This window comes from Euphorbia lathyris, chromosome 9 (assembly GCF_963576675.1).
Source record: "Euphorbia lathyris chromosome 9, ddEupLath1.1, whole genome shotgun sequence".
In the NCBI taxonomy this organism is placed as follows: Eukaryota; Viridiplantae; Streptophyta; class Magnoliopsida; order Malpighiales; family Euphorbiaceae; genus Euphorbia; species Euphorbia lathyris.
In genome coordinates this window covers 13,683,362-13,692,733 of record NC_088918.1, presented here as the reverse complement: position 1 = coordinate 13,692,733, position 9,372 = coordinate 13,683,362, and positions in this window count along the sequence as shown.

The following is a 9,372-nucleotide window of genomic DNA, read 5'->3' as shown; positions in this document are numbered from 1 at the left end:
GATGCCAATATCACTACGTTGAGACGTGAGCACAAATCTACTCGTCGCCGGTTGCTATCTTTCTTCGGCCGCCAAGGAGTTGAGACTACGCATTCTCCACCGAGTTCACCTTGATAGGTTTTATCCTTTCTTTCTTTAACTCATTTTCGTTATTATTATTATGTCTTGTTAAATTCGGTACAATATTTTTATTTATGTTTGGTACAATTTTCTTTATTATTGTTATATTTGAATGTTATCGTACTATTATTTTCACTTCTAATTCGTATGGTTTATTTCGTACTATTTTTCGTGTTTTATCGCTTTTTGCACCAATGAGGACATTGTCCAAATTAAGTGTGGGAGGAGATATTTCATATTCATTTTAATTTTAAGTACGAATGAATGCCACGAATGAGAATGAATGCTATTTATTTTGCATATTGTTATTCAATTTTAAGTAAAGTATATAATGCAACATTTTCAAAACAGAAATGCAACATTTTTGTGCAACATTATTAAAAAATAATGACAATTTTTCATACACGTAAATTTTTGTTAAGTATATATTTCATATGTTTCAAATAAATTCTATTTTCAAAATAATGTTTAGTATATTTTAAGATTATCATTATTGTTAGAAATAATATTTCTATACGGGCCATATTTTACAAATATTTTTACAAATCTCCGATACGATTTTATCAAAAACGTCTCGAGTAAATGTATATAAGTAAAATTTCTTTAGTTTCAAATCTCTATTTTATATCATGAATCATGATAAATATAAATCTTATTTTCAATTTTCAATTAGGTTTATAGGCATAAATCAAACTAACAACTTTAGCTTTTTAGCTCGATATTATTTTTCGTCTTACATTAAAAACCAATTGAAGTTTTTAAGGAAACTTTAGCCATAATACATGTTGAATTTCAAGTCAATATAGGATGAATGTGCTATTTTTCTTTCCCAATTTTATTTTCATGTCAATTAAATCAAGTAGTCGTATTCTTAACTTTTGGCCACGATTGCGACCACCCTTATCACAATCGAGGTATGAAAGGGAAGAACATAAAGTACCGTTTACTTTTGGCCACGATTGCGACTACCCTTATCACGGTCGAGGTATGAAAGGAACGTTAGAAATTAAAGCAAAATTAAATGTGTTTAAAGTTTTAAGTAACGATTGCATCCACCCATGGCATGATCGGTACCTCTTAAACGAACACGAAAGCAAATAAAATGCGTATAAAGTTACGATCGAGACCACCCTTATCTTGGGCGTAACTAAACAAATATATTAAACCTAAGTCCTTAATAAATCTACAATTGTAATAGTTTAGGTTTGGGAAAGGAAATTTTGTGCTTAGAAATGCCTTGAGACGAAAGATTCGGAAACATGCGTGCTTACATCGTCCCGAATACTTCAATATAAAAATTGAAATACAAGACGAATGATATATCTCTTTTACACAAGCTAGTTTGATACTTTGCGTATAAATTTACCATGAAAAGTTTATCTTTCGGTTTAACTAATTTAAAGAGGAATATATGGATATATATTCTATTTATAAAGAGATTGATTAAAGAATAAATTCAGTGAAATTTTGCTCGGGACTAGCAAAAGCTTAAGTGTGGGAGTTTGTTAAGCCCAAAATATACCTAAAATATCATACATAAATACGTTAAATTTACATTGAAATCGTGCTAATTATGTTCATTTGGAATACTTTTACGTCTTTATTTACTTCTTTGATGCAAGGTACTTAATTATTTGGTTAAATCCAAATAGGAGCTAAATCGAAGCTAAAATGGAGGAAAAACCTAAAAAACGTACCGAGAATGCATATCAGTCAGAAGAACGCTCAAGGAGGACGAGAAGCAGTCGAGAGACAGGGAAATATCTCTCTGTCGCGACTGAGATTTTCATAATCTCAGTCGCGACTTACGAAAGGCGTCACGAAAGAAAAACGAAGTCTTCACTCGCCCCTGTACCCCCTGTCGCGACTGAGATTTTCAGAATCTCAGTCACGACAGCGAAGTATTCTGCACATAAATCACATGTTTTAATCTGAGAAACGCGTCTATTCGTTTGGATAAAAGCGACCCTTCACCAGCGGACACGACCCATCATTTACAACCCTTCAACAACTATAAATAAGTGATCCATTTCAGAAATTGGAGAGGTTGGAAAAGTTAGAGAAATTAGAGAAGAAAGTTATTATGTTGAGTTTCTGATTCAGAAAAGAATCAGAAAGTTAGATTTCATTTCTGTGTAAACAAACTTGCTATACACAAGTTGTTATTAGATTAGTTATAAACACAGTATTAGTTTAGTTTCTAAGGTTGATCAGAGACAAGTTTTCATTCTGGTAGTGGACTGACCAGTCTCTATTCCGAAGATCCAGCGAGAAAAATTGACGGCTGAAGCGCATGAGGTTTGACGCACCTACGGAGTTTGAGGGAAGGATTGACGACCCGGATCTCAAAGTTTTCGTTACAATGCTATCCAAGTTTCTACTTCTCTGTTAACTTGTGAAAATTCACATTTCATTAATGATATACTTATTTACTCTATACATTCTTACTGTTGTTATTTTGATATTGTTCTGACAAAATGATTTTTAAAATGATAAATTGGTGTTTTTATTAAAACGTTCTATTCCATCTTATTCATATAAGAACTTTGTTGAACACTTGACAGATTTAGTTTTTATGGATGACATGATCGCTGATCGCTGATCGCGGCTTATCAGACATAAAATACTAGTTTGATTAAGGTAGAAATCACCTCAACATCAGGGGGATTTCTACGGTTCAAAGCCATTTAATTGAATAAATCCTTATATTATTACATGTCTATAATCTTTACAAAGTTAAAGTTGCTTTCTTTGCTTTATGAAAATAAGTTTTATACCTTCTATTTATTCCAATTACGGTAGTATCTGTCTTGTAATCAAAATCCCAAGACAGAACTGTTCTCTAAACTCGATATAATACTTCTATCTAATCCTAATTTACCAAAACCAATTCCATCAATTAAACGTATTTCTTTTATTAAACCTAAACACGTGATAAAACCGAATTAAATAAAGTTTTAGTTAAAAAGTGTTCCCTGTGGGTTCGATATCTTTTATTACTACAAGCGTATACCGTGCACTTGCGGAAATCGCTCAACATGGATAAATCTATGGAGCTTAGCCCTTCTCCCTAAACTGAAGTTTTTCCTATGGTGATTTGCTACTAAGACGTTGCCTACTCGAATTTGCTTCGTTAGGAAGCATGTTAGTGTTTTGATTAGGTGCCTTCTTTATAAGATCGATGTTGAACACAACTGGCATCTCTTTGTAGGATGTTCATACGCGAAGCAATGTTGGGCAACAATTCAATTACTAGCTCATGGAGCAGAATGGGAGTAAGTTAAAGATTGGTTTATTGATCTGTGTGAAGCAACAAATCCAGAATCTCTATATGTTTTCGATAGTGGTTCTATGGTCCATTTGGACACAAAGGAATGCTCATCTTTGGTCAAAATCGTGTCGGAATCCTAGCTACAGCTTAATAAGTTCAATGCAATTTTTACATGATTGGCGACAAGGGCAAAAGACCAATATTGATTTTGGGATGATTGGGGATCAGAGTAGTGAGTAGAGGCAAAATTTCTAGAGAAAACCAGTAGAAGGGCAGGTGAAATGCAATGTAGACGCATTTATTTTTTAGATCTCCTTTCATTTTGGTATGGGTGTTGTTCTATATAATCATGAAGGCTTGTTTTTAGCTTGTTATAGCTCAGTCTCGAATGGCTTGACATCACCCAAACTGGCTAAAGCATTGGAATTACGAGATGGCATTGCTTGGATGTCTTCCTTAGGCTACAATAATATCAATTTTAATGTTGACACAAAAAGAGCGGTGAAAGTTGGTGCTCAAGTCACAAGGATCTTATGGAGTATGATGAAGTAGTTCAAGACATCAAGAAACTTCTTCAGAATCACCGATTTGTATAGTGATATTTGTTCCTCGATTAGTGAACAAAGTTGCTCGTGAGTTAACTCATCATTCTTGTTCCAGTGCTAATCTTTTTATTACTTTTTGTATTCCGAGTTTCTTAAAGAGTTCCTTATATAAGGGTGTGAGCGTTTAATCTTAATAAAGTGTTATTTTCTCTAAAAAATAGTAACAAAGATAAAAGAGTTAATTCTTTTTTCCCTAAACAACTAAAGGATGTGCAAGAAGAAACAAAGGTTTTATTTTATGTTAAATGGCAAAAAGAAAGGGAAATTTTGAAAATTATTGAATGATAAATATCACATATGCAAGTCGGGTTTTTGAATTGCCTATTGTAAGGTGGATAACATTTGATGTGATTTGTAGCGAAAGAACGAATCACCATGACTTTCATATTACCGGTCACGCTTCAATTAAGTCGATGTTAATCAGGAGAGGAAACGACAGATCCATAAACTAAGAGTGATTGCACGTGTGGGAGAGAGAGGGGCAGTGCGTGACACTAGGGAGATAGGGAGACACACTTTTCTGTATCTCAACTTACTTGTGTTATTAGGGTTAGATAATGAGTTGTCTATTTATAGGGAGTGACTAGGGCAAACCATAGTCTCCTTCCCTCTTAATGGATCTAGCTCATTCCATTCATGAGCGTACTTTATATTCGACCCATATTTCCAACATCTCTCACTCACACGTAATGGAATGTAATCCAATCTCTTTCTCAATCTCAATATGCTCGTAAATAGTTCGTGTAACCGATACACACACCAGAGAACTAATGCTATATACTCATTTGAGATATATAACGTCTCGATGAGTATGTTACAATTTCAATCATATATACTCGTTAGAGATACATAATCTTTTGATTTGAACATGTATAGTGATAGGTGGTATGCCTTATCCTAGAATCCATCTCATAATCATATTTACTTTGATCTCAGTTATAATTTTTTATTTTTTCACAAATATGCATACATATATAATTATATGGACAATGATAAATAAAACCACTTAGATGTGCTCAAATAGAATTTTTTCCTTCTTACTATGTTCGTTCCATCATGATCCAATTCACTTAAATGGTCGGGTTATTTTACAATATGCATTTCCTCATGGCCTTCAGATTTTCCTTCCTATATAAGTCAAATCAGACCACACTTCCAGAATAAGTTAAGGGTCCTAGGGATAAAAAATAATCAAGAAATTATAGTTTCATGATGCTAGTCTCACACTAGGAAAAGTTGAGATCCATTACATATAATGATTTTCTATCTCGTGGTCGCAAAGCACACATGGTATGAAAACATGTATTACGATGTTCTATCTGTTTGTTTCTAAAATGACAGCATCTCTTCTAAAAAAACACTATATATAATTTTCAGTTTAGATGTGGCAAATATTAGCAGCCAGGTAATTTCACATGAAGTGGATGTCATTGCCCTATACTCTGCTTATGTGCATGATCTTCTTAATGTATTCCATTTTTGGATTTCCAAGAAATCAATGAACTATCCATAAAAATAGAAACTCATAACTCACTTTCTTAATTCTTTTCATGAACTTTACTTGCGAACAACTCATTAATGATGTTTATAAGCTACATAGTTTTGAAACATACACAACTAAATTTTCCCATAAAACTACATAGTTTTACATTTCCCCCCTTTTATATACGTACTATTATTAGAAATATAAACGAACCACGCTTACTCATGATCCTATTCATAAACATTATAATAAAGCTTATATGAGCTTGTTCACGAACCTATAACTGAACTCGCTCATAAGATTTTGAGTCGAGTTTCACCATGCTCAAGTTCGGCTCGTTTAGAAATCGAGCCTTAAAATCATTATCAAGCTTGAATAATTCATAAATCGAGTTAAATATGCTCAAGCATTTATCGAGCCGAATGTCGAGCCGCTCACGATTTGATAAGCTCATTTACAACCTTAATATTAGTGGTATTTTGCAAGTTTTTTTAATGTGTAGAGAAAAACAGTTTCAGGAAAAATAACATTAAATAATCTTATTATCAACTAAATCACACAATTTATACCCTTTTATTCCTGTTGAAAAACCAATAAAGATAGCTAGCTCTATGTGCCCTAGAATCAAACTTTGTTACATAATGTGCTAACATAACATAAACATCTAAAAACCTTTAATGAAAAATAATCTAGTTCTGTCTTAAATAAAATCTCATATGTCGTTTTATTAGACAATCAGGGAGTTAGTATTCTATTGATCAATGTACAACATGAACTATATAATAGTTATAAAAAGCTTTGGCAAAGAACTGTGAAACATAAGTGCATTGGGTACATTTAAGATGTTCTAGTGTTTCCTTTCAACCAAGTCATTCTGTTAAGGCGTCTCTACACAACATTTTTTTTATGTAAAACACCATTTGATGCATAAAAATCTTTTAAGATAAATGCAGGCCTATTGGTAGACCATATAATTTTGATTTGAACATTAAGCTGTGTTTTGCTCATAACAACAAATTGCTTGACTAACTCAAACACTTCTGACTTAGTTTTACATAAATAAACCCAAGTAGAATGACTACGGTCATCCATAACAATTAAGAACTATATATAACCTTACTTTGAAATGCAAGTTGGACCCCAAATATCCATATGAATAAGATCAAAACAATAATATTATGCTTTGTATTTTTTGTATCTTGCACTGCAAATTGTTTGTCATATTGTAGAACTAATGAAAAAGCTTTATTAATAGAAGGAAACAAATCCATTGCCATAATATGAGATTTAATCGTGGCAAAAGAACCATTTAAACCCTTTAAAACATACAACACGATATTTTTCTTCTTAAAAAAAGATCTTTTTCATAAATCCTCTATACAACATCACTAACATTGTAAACACATCTAGTGTAAACACAAGTAGGAAACGACCTCAGTCCTGTATACTCATCCCAAAGAACTTGCAAGCTTGCAAAGAATTCTGTTATAAAATGATCATCTTGATGTATATGTTATAAACCTCTCCTTGCAAATCAATAATTGTGCAAACATCAGCTTGAGAAAAACGCTCTTTCAAACTATCCCAAACACATTTACCAACATCATTCCAGACTATACTTTGTGCACTAAAAAGAGCAACAAATTTTCTTATCCATGAAACAACCAAATTATTGCACCTTTTCCAAGCTTTGAACAAAGGATCTCATTGACCAAGCGCCTCAAGTGAACCATAAACTAACTCCAAATTGTTTTTCGACATTAATGCCATTTTCATATCTCTGACCTATGTACATAATAAGGATTAACTTATCAATTAAATTTCTGTTGTTTGCCATTAGAATGACAAAAGAAAGCAAAAGAATTATAAATAAGGAAGTAGAGTAAAAAAGGGATTAAAAATAAGGAAGAAGAATTTAAATCGGCGAAAACGATTTTCAGTTCTAAAATAATTGTTGTGGTACTATCTTGGTGAACAAAATACTATAATCTTAATTAGAAAGTTAATGAATTACCAAGAACAAGAAAGAATACAAAGTAATAAAGTAAATGAAGAACAAGTTGTTATTTACAGTAGCTTATTAACTAGTCTTACAATCTAACTAACCCATTAACTAACTAATTAATCATGTTCAACTTTAACAATGGTTAATAAACTTGATTTACAACCAATCTTAGTAAAACAATATATTTATAGTAAAATAAAAAAAAATACCAAAAGGAGAAGTAAATCGACACAATAATGCTATGAGCCAGTTTGACATTATTATGGCCAAAAGTTCAACTTTCCTTATAAGCTGCGAAAACTAGTTACTCTAAAAGCTACAAATTGTCAAACCTTTTTTTTAGTTTTCTCAATTTTTAAACAAAGCAATTTCATATTTATCAAACACTCTCTCTATGAAAACAAACATTTAACAATTTTAATGTAACGACATATAAGGTCATGAGTTGAGAACGTGAATTGAACTCTATAAGATCTAATCTCATGTTGTTCCTCAGTAGCTCAATAGTAAAGCAGCCAAATGTCAACTGACTGGTTGTAGGTTTCAATCCTACTTGAGGAGATTTGATTTATTCCTAATTATTTGACAGTTAAGAGTAGATAAAACAAAAAGGATGATGGTAACGTTATTATTAACTGCTTCATCCATTTTTTTGAAAGATCTTGGCTGACTTTCGTTTATTAACTACTTCATTTATGAATTTCATAATAATAGAAATAAAATATATGTATATCCTAACAAGAAAGAATCTTAACTTGTTGTCCTCTTGCCTTGTATCCAAAGACTTACCTTCCTAAGAGTCTAACTACATTACCAGAATCCATATTGTAACCTACAACGAGTTTGGCATTGTTATGGCTAGTTTGACATTGTTATGGCTAAAGGTTCAGCTTTCCTTATAAGTTGCGAAAACTAGTTTCTCTAAAAACTGTAAATTGTAGATTCACTAAAAGCAATTTTTATAGTTTTTAAGGAAAATAATTTTCCATTTGTCAAACTCTTTTTTTTTAGTTTTCCCAGCTTTTAAACAAAGCAATTTCATATTTATCAAACGTTCTCTCTATGAAAAACAAACGTTTAGCAATTTTAATGTAATATCATACAGGGTCATGAGTGGAGAACGTAAATTGAACTCTATGAGACCTAATCTCATGTTGTTCCTCAGTAGCTCAATGGTAGAGCAGTCAACTATTAACTGACTAGTTGTAGGTTCCAAATTATTTAACAGTTAAAAGTAGGTAAAACAAAAAGGATGATGGTAATAGTATCATTAACTGCTGCATCCATTTTTTCATCCATTTTTTGAAAGATCCTGACTTACTTTCATTTATTAAATTACTTCATTTATGAATTTCATAATAAAAAAACAAAATACATGTATATCCTAATAAGACAAAATTTGTAACTTATTATCCTATTGCCTAGCATCCAAAGATTTACCTCCCTAAGAGTCTAACTACATTACTAGAATCCATACTGTATATTTGAAAGAGGTCAACGATGTTAGCTTTTCATAACATGATATGTTAACTTCGATAATATGTTACGTTGACTTTACTCACATAACACAAATGAAATATCAACTTTTGATGATATCATGTATTAAGACGATGATGTAACTTTAAAAGAAAACACAATGATGTGATAAACGGTGTTAGTAAAATCCATTTGTTTACTAACTTTGTGCTTACATACTGTTATCGTAAATGAATGATTCTTTATCAATTTTCCGGTCGCCTGAAATCACAACAGACGTCAGAAAAGGGACCGGAGTTCCGACGAATCATCTCCGATACTAAAGTTAGTGATATTATAGATAATATCATGATAACGTAAATCAGAGAAGTGAAGTTCTGAGTAATAGAAGTAAGATACCTAAGATTGTGCA